Here is a 15,357-nt window from a genome sequence, read left to right on the forward strand (position 1 = left end):
TCCCAACCCAGAGCTCCTTCTATAGTCCCACAGTCTGCCTCAGGGCGCCCCAAGGATGAGAAGCCCATGTCAAATCTTCCTCCATTCATTCATCCTGGTCCTGGGAAGGCACATGATCTGGGGTCACTCTGGACATGGCAGAGGGGGCCAAAGGACAGACCTCAGGTGGGGCAGAGATTCGGCAGTGCTGGCCAGGCCCCTGTCCACTTCTGGGCACAGCCTCCAAGGCTTTCCTGTTTCTTCACTGAGGCTGGGGGTCTTCAATCCAGACCCACGGCCCTTCTTGAGTCCCCCAGTCATATGGCATTTTGATTCCATGCATATGCTTTGGGCTCCGATTCCTGGCCAACCCTACTTACCATCCTTAAAGAATGCTGAATGCCTTGAACAAGTTGCATAACAGCTCTCAGTCTTGATTTCCCCATCTGTAAAATGGGGACAATTATGCTACACTTCATAGGGCTGTTGTTAGCACGAAATAGGATAATGGGTGTATTGAGTTGAGCATGGGGCTAGCAATAGAGTGCACCTTCAGTAAATGCCAGTTCTCCTTTTCCTTAAAGCACTTTTTAAACTGTAATATGCTTTACACTAATAATTTCTTGCACATACCCCCTGATACATACATATTCAGAATGCTTTGTCTACACGGGAACTGAGTTTTTGTTGAATTAATGTGTGAATGAATGGATGAGTGTGTGAATTAATGCTTCCTTGGGGTTGAAAGATACCCCCTGCCCTCTCCTTTGGACACTGAGGCCTGGGTTAAGCCTCAAAGGCCCCTACCAGCTCTGCTTTCTACTCCAGCGGAGCCCTTGGAGGGCTTCCATCCCTCCCCTATCTCCTTTCAGGAATGACCTCATCCCGCTTCAGGGCCCCCCACCCCAGGAGAATGAGGCCTGAGGGGTTGGGGGGATGTGCCTGGGGGTATGGAAAACTTCATTCCTCTCAGTCTGTTTGCTGCCCCTGTCTTTTCTTCCTTCAGAAAAATGGAACAAGTTTTTCTCACTCGACACATTTCAACTTTTTTTTAGAAGATACAATAAAAAACAGGGGAAAATTGGAACAGAGGGAGGTGTGGGATGGGCCCTCCGCCTTAGACATGAGCTTGAAAGAGGTATAAAACACACGTGTCCACATACACACGAACAAGCGTGAACAGACAGGGACACCCGTGCTCCTCTCTGTGCACCCAGAGACTCAGAGATGCAGTGATAGAGAGACAGAAAGAGCCAGAAATGGAAGGAAGGAGATGGAAGAAGAAGGACACCCAGAGATGCCATCTGTTCCTCCCCCTGGCATTGGGGGAAGGGAGTTGGTGAGGGGCCTGGTCCCCTCTGGGTCTCTGAGAGGGAAAGCAGAAGGGTAGGCATCTCAGGCAGGCCTGGAAGATTCCCTTTTCTGTTACCCGCCCCCATCCAGGGAGCCGGAAGCTGAGGGTCTGAGGTTCCCATGGAGACATAGCCCCATCCCAGGGGAGGCCACTGTCTGGGCACCTAAAATGGCTGCCTCAGAGGGGTGGCGGCCATTTTGTGCAGGCGTAGGTCCTGGGTTGGGGGGGGTGGGGCCTTGGGGGTGTAGAGGGGAGAGAGCTGGAGAGGATGGGTCATTCCTGAGCAGTCTAGGGAATCTTGCTCAGAGGACTGGAGAATGTTTTATAAAGCTGCTCTCATTACGCCCCCTGCTACACCAAAAAAAAAAAAAAACAACCCACACATAAATCTGTAAACCTCCATTCCATTCAGACACCCAGAAGGACACCTAGCCAGACACTTGCCACCAACATCACCATGCTCCAAATAAGACTGGTGGGGGCAAGTGTGCTGGGGAAGGGCACTTGATTTCCCACCAAAGGGCCAACCGTGGGGAGCAAGTGAGTGAGAGCCCAGGTGTCCATCCCCCCAGCCATTTCACTGCATCTCGGGGCCTCCCAGGCGGAGGTGGTCCGGCAGGTGAAGAGTGAGGGCCGGAGCAGCGCAAGGAGGGGCTGTCTGCTCTGATTTGAGGTGAAGGGCAGGAATGCGGGGATCCTCGGAGGGCCCGTGCTCCTGGCACTGAGTGTGCTGTGGGGAAGGAGGCAGGGGAGGGGGCAGGCTGGCACTGCCCGCGCGGTGACTCTCCCCTCAGTCCCAAGGCCCGCAGAGCCTGCCGCCCCCTCCCAGCCCCCTGTCCACCTCCAGTCTGACAGGACGTGGGGGAGGGGAACCTGCCGCTTCTTCCTGGCTCTGGGGTGGGCACCTGCCCCCTCCCCCCGCCCGCCGCAGTGTTCTGGGGAGCGGCGGGCACGCCAGATGGCGTGGCTGAGAATGCGGCGACGTTGCCGGGAGGTGAGGGCTGGCACGGGTGATATGCGGCTGCGTGCCTTGTGGTGCCACCGGGGAGGGGGCGGGGAGGACCAGTGAGGTGTAGCCCCCATCCTCCGTGCTGACCTCCTGTCCTGACCTCCGGCTCACCACTAGGATTTTCTTTGACTTCCTTTGCCTGCACCCTGGGCTCCCATGTGCTGGGCCCAGGCCCCATCCAAAGATAGGTGGGCACCTGCCCATAGCACCAGGCCTGATCTGAAAGTCCTGAGTCGGACCCCTGCTGCACATCTCCCTAATCTGGGACAGAGGGCCATGAGGAGACCCACTAGCCCTCCTGCAAAGCCAGCCCCCGCAGGATTGTTCCCTTGCTCCAAAAGTACAATGACCTGTGCCCCATAACCTTTGCCTTCTGGCTTCTGGGCCCTGTTTTGTTTTGAAAAGAGCTCTTTCCCTAATGGGCTCTAGTCTCTGAGTCTCTTTTTTCTTCAAATTCATTCTCATTCCTCACCAAGAGCGGTCCTGCTTGGACACCTCCTCCTGGGTGTCTTCCTGGATCTCCTCCTGGCAACTTCAGTACTTACCACCCACTGTTAGGACAAACCATTCACCCATGTCTCCCTGACTTGACAGTGGTGGCTACTTACCTTATATCTCAGTAGTCTGGGGCTTCACACAGGTTGTATAGAGTTGGTGTTCAATAAATGCTCCTTGTGTTAATGCCTAACTGACTTAGAGGGTTTGGGGTATTGGAGCCTTTCTCCAGAGAATCTCCTAAAGCAGTTAAGTTCTAAGGTCGCAGGTCAAGCCTGGAGCCCTCAAACCCCTCCTCCTGCCTTCTGCACAAATTTCAGTCTGGGGCGGAGGACTTGGAGTGGGGGGTTGGGTCACAGGTTTTCCTTTGAGTGGCTCTCAGAGAGGGGCTTCCGTGCATGGAGGCTGAGTCTGGGGGTGCTGGGCCCTGATTCCCTGGGCACGAAGCTCAGACTCAGGCCACATGAGGTCCCTCACTGCCTCCGCCTCCTGGGTGATTCCTGCCCAGCAGCAGACCCCCTTCTTGGGCCTCATATCTCTCAGCAGGCTCAGAGCCCCTCTCCTACCCCTTGTCATACCCCACACCTTCCTTGCATGGGGTAAAGGCAACTTGCCACAGGGACGGGAGATGAGGTCCCAGGACGCCGCAGAGTTGTCCAATTCCCACTGCCGTTTCTTCTTTGCTGATGCTACTCTCCAAAGCCACCTCCACTACCTCAACCCTCTTCTGTGGGTCTGGCTCAGCCTCTCCTCCCTGGAAATTTCTGACTTCCCACAGGCCCTTGCTCCTCTAGCTTCCTCAGAAGGACTGGGGGTGTTCATCCTGCCCATTCTATGGAAAAGTCAAATCTGAATGTAGTATTCCCCTTGTCGGGCACCTTCAGTGGCTCCCCATCACCCCTAGGATCAGGCCTTGCTCCTTAGGGACTACTGGATCTGGTTGCTGTGGCCTTCTCTGTGTACGTTTGTCCCTGCCTTGAACTCTGTGCCTCAGCCACTCTAAGCTCCTCCAGCTTTCACCAGCCTCCTGCCTGTGAGCTTGCTCAGGCTGTCCCCTCTGCCTGGAGCACCCTCCACGTTCTTCACCTTTTAAGCGTAAGCATCACCTCCTCCAGGAAGCCTCTCTGGGTTAGAATGCCCTCCTCTGACTCCCCTAATGCCTTTTGCACACCTCTAGGGAGGCACGGGCTTCCCTGGTGGCTCAGCAGTAAAGAATGTGCCTGCCAATGCAGGAGACACAGGTTCGATCCCTGGGTCGGGAAGATCCACTGGAGAAGGAAATGGAAACCCACTTCAGTATTCTTGCCTGGAAAATCCCATGGACAGAGGAGCCTGGTGGGCTACAGTCCTTGGGATGGTAAAGAGTCAGACACAACTCAGCAACTAAATGATGATGACAGGGAGGTGCAGACCATGACCTTTGCCCCACAGGTCTCTCTCACCCGGTAGGCAGTAAGTAGGTAAAGGACCTAACAGCCATGATATCCTCAATAAGTGTTTGTGGCAACAAAGGCCTGTCCCCTCGTTGCCCGGAAACTGAATGCTGGAGCCAGGGCAGGACACCGGCCTGTGGGAAGCTCCTCTTCCATTCCCCTCAGTCTCCCCCCAACCCCAGCACTGACAGAACTCCAGCCTTCCCCTCTGTAAAATGGGCGTGATCATTACAATAAGATGCCTGCTGAGCATCAAATGAACAAACAGGTGTGGAAGTGCTGCCTCATCCAGCACTGCCCCATCCAGGTATGGCTGGTTTGGCCTCAAGCCCCCGATCAACTGTATTTAAGAAAAAAGCCAAAACTTTGTTCCTGAAGTTCTGTTCATCAGCACATCTTTGTTCTGCTTTTCTTGTCACTTTTCCAAGTGAGCAGTTGGGATGTCCTGCCCCTGCCCCTGTCCCTCCACGGGTCCGGCCCGCAGAGGAAGGCAATCAGACGAAGAGGGAGCTCAAGGTAGTCAAAAGAGCACCAGATTTAACAGGGTCTCAGCCTTGATCAAATCATGTAGCCCTCTGCTTCCTCATCTGTAAAATGGGAATAGTGCCACATGTCCACATGCTGCCTCTCTCAACACTGATGGGGAGACAAAAAGATAGCACTCGGGGTGGTTAACTCCTGACTGATGGTGGGTGGGCACCCAACAGGGCAGTGAGGGGCGGTGGGAAGAGCCCAGGACAGTGTGCGTGCCAGGCTCTCTGACATGCCCATGACTTGGGCATGTCCTGATTTCCTCCCCTGGAAATCAGAACCACCCAGGAGCTGGGCTGGGGACTCGTGGGAGCCTGGCACTGGAAAGTTCTCAGATGCCTGAGCCCCTATTGGTGCATGGTGGCACCTGAGGCTGGCAGTGGGCACAGATGACCCACAGCTGCAGAAGTGGGTGGCCACTGCCTCAAAAACCCATGCATGGAGGGTGCACCTAGAGAGCAGGGCCAGCAGGGCAGGAGGTCATAATTTAACCTCCTGGTTTAGACTCTGGGAAACTGGAGCCCAGCACAGTGTGAATGAGACTTAGCTGTTACTTCCTTAGTTCAGTACCCTGAAGGGTCAGGGGGCATGAGGAAAGAAGGGAACAGCTGAGGGGTAGAAGCCTCGTGGCCCAATGCCCCACCTTACAGATAAAAAAAACCCCACATCACAGAGAGGGGACGCAACCTGCCTGGTGTCACACAAGTGGTGACAGAGCTGGGACTAGAAATGAGGACCTGATTACCTCTTGTGGGTCCTCCTGTCCCTCAGGCTTCAGCGCTCTCTGTAATAATGAAATATTTCATAATCCATAATAATGAAAAGACAGCGGTAGAGTAATCGGTGCTGGGCCCTGGCTTCACTCACATACAATCTTATTTCATTCTCACCATGACCTCAGATGTGGGATGACTGTTAACTCCACTTGAAGACAAGACGCTGAAGCACAGAGAGGTTAAGGTTAAGGCTGCTGTGCCAAAGTCACATAGCTAGTAAGTGGCAGAGCCCGGATTTGAACCAAGCTCTGCCTGAGTCCAGCCTTGCTCACTTTTACATACGGTGTTCCTTTCTCTGAAACCCAGGTTATCTCTACCCGGCGGGACCAACCAGTGGGCTTTCCAGGTGGCACTAGTGGTAAAGAACCCGCCTGCCAGTGCAGGAGACATGAGACGAGATCCCCTGGAGGAGGACACGGAAACCCACTCCAGTATCCTTGCCTGGAGAATCCCATGGACAGAGGAGCCTGGACGGGTACAGTTCATAGGGTCGCCGCAAAGAGTCAGGCACGACTGAAGTGGCTTAGCACGTGGAACCGGTAGACTCTACAGTAGAGAGGGAAAGGAGGGTGCCCTTGGAAGATAAAGTGCCAAGGGTTTGCCTTTTGTCCAGGACCCCACATAATGGGAGCCAGTGTCCCTGCCTGGGTCTCTGCAGTTCTATTCATGGGTGGGTGGTGGTGGTGGTGGGGGGGGGTTCCTCTGAACAGTGAAAGGTGCAGTCACATCAAACATGGGGTTTATACATCCAGTATCCCTGTTCCTTCAGCTCCTTTAGGAGGTGCCCTCCTCACTTTTGCAGGTTTGGTGAGATGCTTCCTTCACCAGGAAGTCCTCCCTGATGCCCCCTGGGGAAATGTCATTCTTTCCTCTGGCCTTGGCTCCAACTTGAGCACTGGGGATGGACAGACCAACTGGAACGCCGGGTTTACAGCTTGGTCACTAGCCACCTGCCAGGTCATTCTGTTTCTCCCTCTGTAAAATGGGAATAAGGAGCCCTGCCGCACAGAATCTTTGTGAGGACTGGAAGCCAAGCGGTGTCTTATGAGGAAGCTCCTGGCACTCCTCCTCCTTGTCCTTCTCACTCCAGCTTTCTCCCGGATCTCTCCTCATCACCCCCGCCGCGCGCCCAGCGGAGGACCTAGCGCGCCCCGGCCGCCGGTTCCCGGCTCGCAGCCTGCCCTACCGCCGCTGGGCTCCCCCGGCACGCGCCCCGAGCCCCGTGGGGCCGCGTCGCCTCCTGGGAGGCCTCGGCACGCGCCCTCTCTCCTCGAGCCCGGCTCCGGCCGCCAGTCGTCTCCGGGAAAGGGGTCAGACGGGCAGCTGGGAGGTGGGGTGGGCGGAGGCGGCAGCGGACGGCTGCGGGAAGAGGACGCTGCCCCTTTAAGGTGCCACCGCCGCGTGGCAGAGAAACAGCTTGTGCCAGCCCCATTCCGCCCGGCTCCGCTCGCAACAAGAAACACAATGCATAACAATCAGGCGCACGCTTGGAGCTGTGCCACGCGGCGGGGGCGGGGCGGGGCCGCGGGCGGGCCGGGGGGCGCCCAGGTCGCGACCCTCGACCGGCGTCCGGTGGCCGCGGGCGGGCCGGGACCCTGCGCTGCCCCGCGCGGCCGCTCCGCGCCCCGAGAGGTGGCCCAGCGCCCCGGCGTCCCCCCGCCTCGCCCCGCTCGCCTCCCTCTCCCTCCCCGCCTTCGCGCTCCCTACAAAGTTCATTCCCACTAACTCTTTTCCAGGCCACTTCCCCCTCACATCTGACAATCCGGGGCCCCTCATTCTCCCAGTAATCACTCCACTGCACTAATTGCACATGCAAATATGCAAATGCGTATTAATTAATTACTATACTAATTAGTTCTGTGGTATTTGCGAGTAATAAATCATTGGATGGGAGCGAGGAAGCTGGAGACCTGGCCCATTTTCATTCTGCATAAAATTTTAATGGTCTCTCTGGCTGATCCGGGACGGCAGCGCGAGGAGAGGCTCTTAAAGGGCCAGTGGCGGCGAGAAGGGGCACGGGGCACGGAGCGCGGGGCGACCCCGGCCCTGGGCACTTCCGCAGGTGCAGCCCTGCGCCCTGCACAGGCGGTCTCCGGCACCGGGCTGGCTTTTCTCCTCCCCTCCCGGCTAAGGGTACTCCTGGGTGCTTTCTAAGGAGAGAATCTGGGCGAGGAGGAGGAGGAGGCTGAGCTTGGCTGCTTTAAGAAAGGAAAGAGGGCAAGGAGCTGTGAGAGGCCAATGCCAAGGCCTTTGGGGCCCCAGGAAAACAGAAATGAAGACTCTATCTCCAGGATGGCTGAGTAAACTAAGGCACCGGGCAGGCCAAGCTAAGCTCTCACCCCAGCGGATCCCCAGGGGCAGAAAGCCTCTAGGATGTCTTGGGTGCCCTAATCTTGTTTTGTCCTGTCTCTGATGGAGGCCACCAAGGCTGGGGGTACCTCCAACTTTTCCTTTCCACATGATCAAACTGCTGCCCCGCCCCCATGGGCACCAGCTGGCACCCTGGCAGAGCAGTCCTAGGCTTGAGTGGGCCCCTGGGACTCTTCTTTTTTTCTGGGAGGTAGTCAGGACCTCAGCACAGGGAGGGGGCTGGCAGCTTCATAGGACCATTGACTCAGGGAGGCAGACGGTTGTACCTCCTGACTGAGCCCAAGCCAGGGTCTAGGGCGAGGTCAGAGGTGGGAACATTGAGGAAGTGGAGGCTTCGGGCCTGTCCTGAGCCGGGATCCCCAATACCAGAGTCTCTAGTCCAGTTCTACCCACCCTCCAACCTTCTGCATCGGCATGCCCCTAGTGGGGCAAGGCTTAAAGAGAATCAGTGCTCTAGTGGGGCCCGTGATAGTGACAGCAGCTCACCATACTGTTAATTCGGGGGAACATTTGTTCAGCTGGAGACCTGTTCTGAGAATTCTAGGTGGCTCACAACACCCTAGTGACGTAGACGTAGGCCCTTTCATGGATGGAGAAACACAAACACAGGCACAAGACAGTTAAGCAATCTGCCCAAGGTCACTCAGCTGCGAGGAGTGGAGTGGGATTTGGCAGCCAGGTTCTTTTTGCCACCCTTTGCCACCTGTCTCTCCACCGTCATGTCCTCAGCACCTGCAGAGAGCCAGGCCCTGTGGTAAGGATAAGAACTTCATGGGTGGTGTCTCATGCAACCCAAGAGGGAGGGACTGGGATTCTCCCCAATCTAGAGCTGGGGAACCCAAGGCTCAGAGAGGGTGACTAAGTTGCTCTGGGTACACAGGGAGGATATAGTCAGCCAGGCTCACACCGGCGGGCCGCGAGCCACGGAGGCCAGCAGGTCTCTGGGGGTGGGGCAGGAAAGGGCCTGACAGCTACTAGAACAAGAGAAGAAATGGAAGGGATTTCAGTTAGACAGACTGTGGGGACAACTTGCTTTTTTAAAAAATATAAATTTATTTATTTTGATTAGAGGCTAATTACTTTACAATATTGTATTGGTTTTGCTGTACACCAATATGAATCCGCCACGGGTGTACACGTGTTCCCCATCCTGAACCCCCTCCCACCTCCCTCCCCATTCCAATTCTCTAAGTCATCCCAGTGCACCAGCCCGGAGCATCCTGCGACATGCATCGAACCTGGACTGGCGATTCGTTTCAACAACTTGGTTTTTGAGAGGTGTGGGCTCCAGGAGTAGGGTGGGGTAGAAGCTCTTCCTTCAGGAAAGGCCATGGCTACCTGAGTCAGGAGGAGGTGGGGCTAGAGGAGTGTGAGGGAACAGAAAGGCCCAGAATGAGAGAGCCCAGTCAGAACCATAGAAGTCAGAAATCCTGGTTAGTTTTCTTAATTTTGTCCCCAGACTGCCTATCTGCCCCAACCCCTGGAAACCTCCTGAGCACCCCCACCCCAAGATTTGCTATTTGCGGGGAGCTAGGAGATCCAATCTCTGCTCTCTTCCCAGCAGAGGGATGAGAAAGCTAACACTGTTACATGACTGTTAGCACCTACTATGTGCCAGGAACTTTGTATGCCTCTGATTTTCACTACAGTTGTGTAATTACTATCCCTATTTTATAAATGGAGACACTGAGGAAGGAAAGAGAAGCTCTTTGCCCAAGGTCACACAGCTAGTAGGTGGGAGACGGGGATTCGAACTCCCAATCTGATGTGCTTTACTACACAATTCCCCATTTCCAGCTGAGCTCCTTGTATCTACAGGGGCATGGCCGGATTGACCCTTTTGCCTAGCAGAGTCAGTAGCAGAATACAGGAGCAGCAGGCATTTCACCTGGAACTTGCAGATAAAAAGAGCATGCCTCCTGTCTGCCATTCACAAGATCCCCCACCCCGACCCCGTGTGGATTTTCATTGTGCCTTTTATATGCTAGTGGAAATTGGGCAAAGTGTATATTCTAAAGCCCCAGATCCCTCCTCTCATTATCCTGGGACTGTGTGTGTGGGCATCTCCCCAGAACAGGGAGCTCTCCCAGCATTCCTTCTCCCCGCCCCCCACCATTTCCCGCCTTGAGAGAACAGCAGGGTCAGTGAGTCTGTTAGCATCTGTCAGGGAGACCACCCTGATTTGGGAACTGAGATTCCAGTGCACTCAGGGATGAGTCCAGGGTCGCTCCACCTCCCAGTTGCTCAGGGAACTTCTCTAGGGAATAGGGACACTGCATCTCCCCAAGAACTAAGAAACTTTTGACACCTACCCTCTGGAACATGCAGTCGTGGGTTGGGGGTTAGGGGGTGTTGGAATGGCCTTTGGGCTACAGAAAAATCCCCCTCCCCTCTCCACTCCACTGAAGCCCAGAGAAGCTGGGGTTTCATCGGGGTTTTCCCCACGCATGCCCAGGTCCTGGGAGATTGGGGGCAAGTTAGGGAGTTGGGGGAAGGAGGCAGGAGGGGCAGGCTGGCGGCTCTGAGCTTCTCCATGCAGCCCTCGGGGCCGGGTGCCTGGGCAGGAGGGGGGGCAGAGCAGCTGCTGGCGATTTATTAAGCAGTCACGGAAAAATTGGTTTATAAATTAACAGCTGTTTTAACTTTAGGGCCTCTTCTTCAGGGAATGGAAGCAGCCGACTGGACCGGGATTGGAGTGTGTGTGAGGCTGGTGGAGGGGGTGGGAGGCGGCAGGCTCCGGCAGCTGGCGTTCTTTGGGGGCAGCCTCAGCTGGCACCTCGGGGGGCACCAGGCAGTGGCCAGAGCAGGGGGTCTCCAGGTGCCCGGGCCGAGGCTGCCCCCGCCGTGGGCTGTCGGCTTGCTCATTCTTCTCATCAGCATCCCACCTGGGGGCGCCAGAGGGCACAGATACCGCTGTACTCATATCTGCCACCAGAGGGCAGCCTCCACACATTGATTTTTGCTTCCCACCCAGATCTGTCCAACCTGGGCTGAGAGAGAGAGAAACTGGGACCAATGTCGAGCAAGACAGAAGCCCAGTTCAGTGCATGTAAGAGTTCTACTCGCCCATCCTGAATGTATTAAAGGGCAGTAAGAGTGGGAATGCTGGAGTCAGATGGTCTGCCTTTGAACCCATGCTGTGGGCAGAAGCTCTGAGCCTCATTTCCCTCATCCGTAAAATGGAGCGAATCTCCTGAGGATTAAATGAGCTAACGCATATAACAGGTCTAGCCCAGTGTCCACTACAGAGTAGTGCTCTCTATATGCCATGCGTTGCCAGTTCTATGACTTATGTATTTATCTATTGATTCACTCCTCAAGCCATTGCCTCTACAGCATTTGTGCTGCTGTATTCTGGGCATTATAGCAGGAAGGTGATGATGCAAAGACGGATAGTGGGTAGGACATGTCTCCAAATAGTGTGCTAAGAGTTAAGATACACCCAGTGACGGGGGGAGGGGAGATTGACTTGGATAGGGCAAAAGAGAACATTTGAGGGTGATGAAAATGCTCTGTATCTATGTTGGTAGTGGTCATGTGTTGAATAAAATTTTCAAAAACTCATAGAAATGTATTTTTAATGTACATTTTACTGATCCATTCTATAGTATATAAACTGTAATTCAATAGTTTTTTTTAAAAAGCACTCAATGTGAATTTATTGAAAGGGCCAAGGGTTGGATGATGGATGAATGAATGAATGTGTGTCAGTGAATGCTCAGATGATTGCCACCTGTCTTGGTGTCACCAGTGTCCCTACTGCGAGTGCCCTTGCTCTCTCCTCTCGGTGTCCAGGGGTTTTCTCAGAGGCGGGTCTTGGAGTCCCCAACATCCTCTTCCCCTCCCCATTGCCCTCCTCCTCACCACCAGCAGTGGCAAGGAAAGATGCCCCAGTGTGCCCTGCTAACGCTCCTTGGCTTCTCTAAGATTGCTTCCCAGGACTTCGGGGGACCTCCTTTCCAGCTGCCACATGTCAACCCAGCCAGCTAAACTCAATTCCGTTGTGCCAAGGTCAGGAGTGTGATGTCCAGCCACCGACCCGCAATGCCAACAGCTCGGCAGCCCAAACCCTGGTCAACCCTGCCACCTGCTGGCCATTTCCGGAACTGCATCCATAGCGCTCTTGAGAAAGTGTTAGTCGCTCAATCGTGTCCTACTCTTTGCGACCCCACGGACTGTACCCGGCCAGGCTGCTCTGTCCATGGGGATTCTCCAGGCAAGAATACTGGAGTGGGTAGCCATTCCTTTCTGCAGGGGATCTTCCTGACCCAGGGATTGAGCCCGGGTCTCCTGCGTTGCAGGCAGACTCTCTACCATCTGAGCCATCAGAGAAACCCTCTAGAGAAGCTGGAACCTTTACTGAATACTGACCAGGAGCCCAGCATTGGGCTGGGGACTTTATTAATTGTATATTTTTGAATCGTCACGGGTATCATGTGAGGTGGGTTTGGGGGCAGGAGGAAACAGGCACAGTGAGGCTAAGACATTTATTGTCTAAAATCACACAGTACCCAGGTCTGTCCAATTCCGCAGTTTATATTCTGTCCACGAGACTGTATCTTGCCTGGGAGAAGGGAGGGAATATTCACGATTGGCCACTCTCCCTACCTCCCACGAAGACAGCAAAGGCTTCAGGCTTCCAGAGAAGGTGAATGTAGTGCCTTCTGTATGCCGGGCGCTATGGCAGGCAACAGGCAATGATGTGAGAGAAATGGTGTGCTCAAAATAGTGTAATCAGACCTACTCTGTACATTAACAGACACCCTATGACAAACTTTTTTGGTTAGTCCAAGCAGAAAGACCCATTGTTTAATTGGAGTTAAGTCAAACAAGGTCTTGAATTTGTTCCTTGGACCCAACTGCCTGTGCTTCTAACTCAAGAATAATAACCAAGGAGTGGCACGTTATTTTTACATCTCATTTGCATATGATTAATTCTAAGAGGGAATGGAGGTCACCCTGGCCCCTAGCTTCTCAGCTGCTCTGGGATATGCCTGACCCTGGCCACCTCTCCCAGCCCCAGCTGGACTCCTCCATCCTTGCAACACCCTCCCCACTTCTTGCCCCTGCCCACACTTCCCCCAGCCCCCAGAAGTCCCTTTCCCTTCCTCCTCTGTCACCCACGCAGCCCCAGCCACCTGGCCGCCCACCTGAAAAACTTTTCCCCAAGTTCTTGAGAAGTCGCGTAGGATCCAGGAGAGAAAAATCAAAGTAATAAAACCTCATTTAATTCCTAACGGAGGGCAGAGCTGTGAGCTGCAATTATCTTAATGCGGAGCTATTTTTACTCTCTCCATCTCTGTCTCCTGCCTCTCTCTGTCGTGAGGCTTCCTCTCTCTCCCTTTGTCTCTCCATCTCTCACATGTGTTTTCTCGCTCTTTCTTTTCCACACTTCCTACCTCCCCCACCTCTCTCTCTCTCACCTCCTGTCTCTGCCTTCCTTCCTTCTCCTTCCTGTCTGTTCCTTGTGCCTGTACCCCTGTGAGCCAAGTTCCCCCATCCCGCTTGACCCCAGAGTTTAGCAGCCAGAGCTGTAGGTGCCTGGGTAAAGGTTGGAAGAAATAGCAAAGACCCCCTCTTTCAGGGTTACCCAGGAGAGGAGAGTCTCCCTTCCAGCTGCCCCAGCCTGGGTCTAGGGAACTTTTCCTGATTCAGGGCCACCCAGAACTCCAATCCTTTTGGCAGAACCTCTGTCAACAGGCCCTCCCTGGCCAAAGGAGCCTCGTCAACCGTGGTCCCAAAGGCCCTCTCAGCTCCAATGGGCCCTGAGGCTCCCCTGGGAGTGATGAGTCCCTCTCCTTGTCCCCTCATTAACTGTCCAGCTGTCTTCTGTCCCCTTCACCCTACACTGGACCTCCCTACCTGCCTAGCACTGGAAACCACAGACCTCTCAGCCTTCTCTCTGCCTAGTGGCCACACAGGTTACTGCCTGGCCGTGCCTTTCCTGTGGCCCTTCTGACCCTCGTGACCTCCTCATTTGCCTTCCAGGGCACTGCCAAATTGGTGTTTACTACCTCCCACCACAACCCGTCTGACAGAGGGGTCTGGGCCAAGCCAGGGACTGCCAGAGAGGCAACACCCCAGGGCCAGGGACCTGGCATCTGGCTGTTTCCCCACAAGTATAGAAGTCAACAAACACAGCAGGACTTGGGCCAGGCCTGAGGGTGGGGGAGCAGTGCGCCCAGCAGCCAGGCCTTCCAGCACCCATGGGCAAAGCTCTGTGCTCCCGTTCCCTCGCCTCATCCCCAGGGTAGGCGCTGACTCTGACTCTGGGGTGTTGCGCCATGCCCCTGACCCCACTTTCACAAGACTCCACTGGCCTTTTGCTTCTTTCTCGCTCTGCCAAGGGCCCAGCATGCTTGGCCTGGGAGTGGAAAAGTTGCTGGCTGGGGGAGGGGGGCTCCTGATTGTTCCAGGCCTAAGCGTGACCAGGAGAGGAGAGAGCCAAGGCAAACAGAGTCCCCGGAAGACACACACGTACAAGTCCACACACACACACCCGCTCAGAGCGGCATTCAGACCCTCGCCCCCAGGCCCAAAGAAGAGGGAAACACTGGTTCCTGCAAAGGCACCCAGCACCAGATGATAAATAAACAGGGACACTCTAAATGACAGGGCCATCTCCTCCCCTTTCCCCTCTTCAGAGCACACGCAAACACCTCTGCAGAGACAGAGAGGCTCACACCTCCGAAATGAGCACGCACACACCTCTCCCCCTTGCTTTATTCCTGCACCAAACTCACACGTGATGGCACGTGTACACCCCAACTCCCCCAACCCTATCCCCCTGAGCTGGCTTTGTCTCCCCCACATCATATCTGGGGAGAACAGGCAGGAGACACGTGGATCCAGGGTACCTCACAGCATGGACACATTCCCCTGCCCCCACGAGAGCCCTCCCAGGATCACAACCTTACCCCCCTCTACTCTTCAGGCTGGACCTGTGCAGAGGGTACTCCCACCCCCCTTGCGAGCTGGCACAGCCTGCCCATCACCTTGACAGCCTCTGACATCCTCCCCCACTCTGCCCCCTCCCCCGTGCACACATGGTCTTCCCACACCCTGCCACTCACACCTGCATCCTTGACACTCTGACACACTTACTCACATAGACTCTCTCACCACACGGACCCCCCCCCACACACACACACACTCCCCAGCTTTAGGCACCACAGGGCCCCTGGCACTCACTTTCACACACTCCCTGCCATGATGACTGACATGTGTCCTCCCACGCACACCCCGCTGCTTCACGCTCACTCGCTTTTTGGACACCCCCCTTCACAGCGTGACACGCTGGTGCTATTCTCTCCACGACCTCACAGCCTCCCCATGAAACTCCAAGCACCCAGGCCAGGAATGGGTTAAAGTCAGAGTCCCAGGTCCCCGCGGCCCCTCTCCCCTCGGCCT

The sequence above is a fragment of the Capricornis sumatraensis genome, chromosome 8 (genome assembly GCF_032405125.1).
Source record: "Capricornis sumatraensis isolate serow.1 chromosome 8, serow.2, whole genome shotgun sequence".
NCBI lineage: Eukaryota > Metazoa > Chordata > Mammalia > Artiodactyla > Bovidae > Capricornis > Capricornis sumatraensis.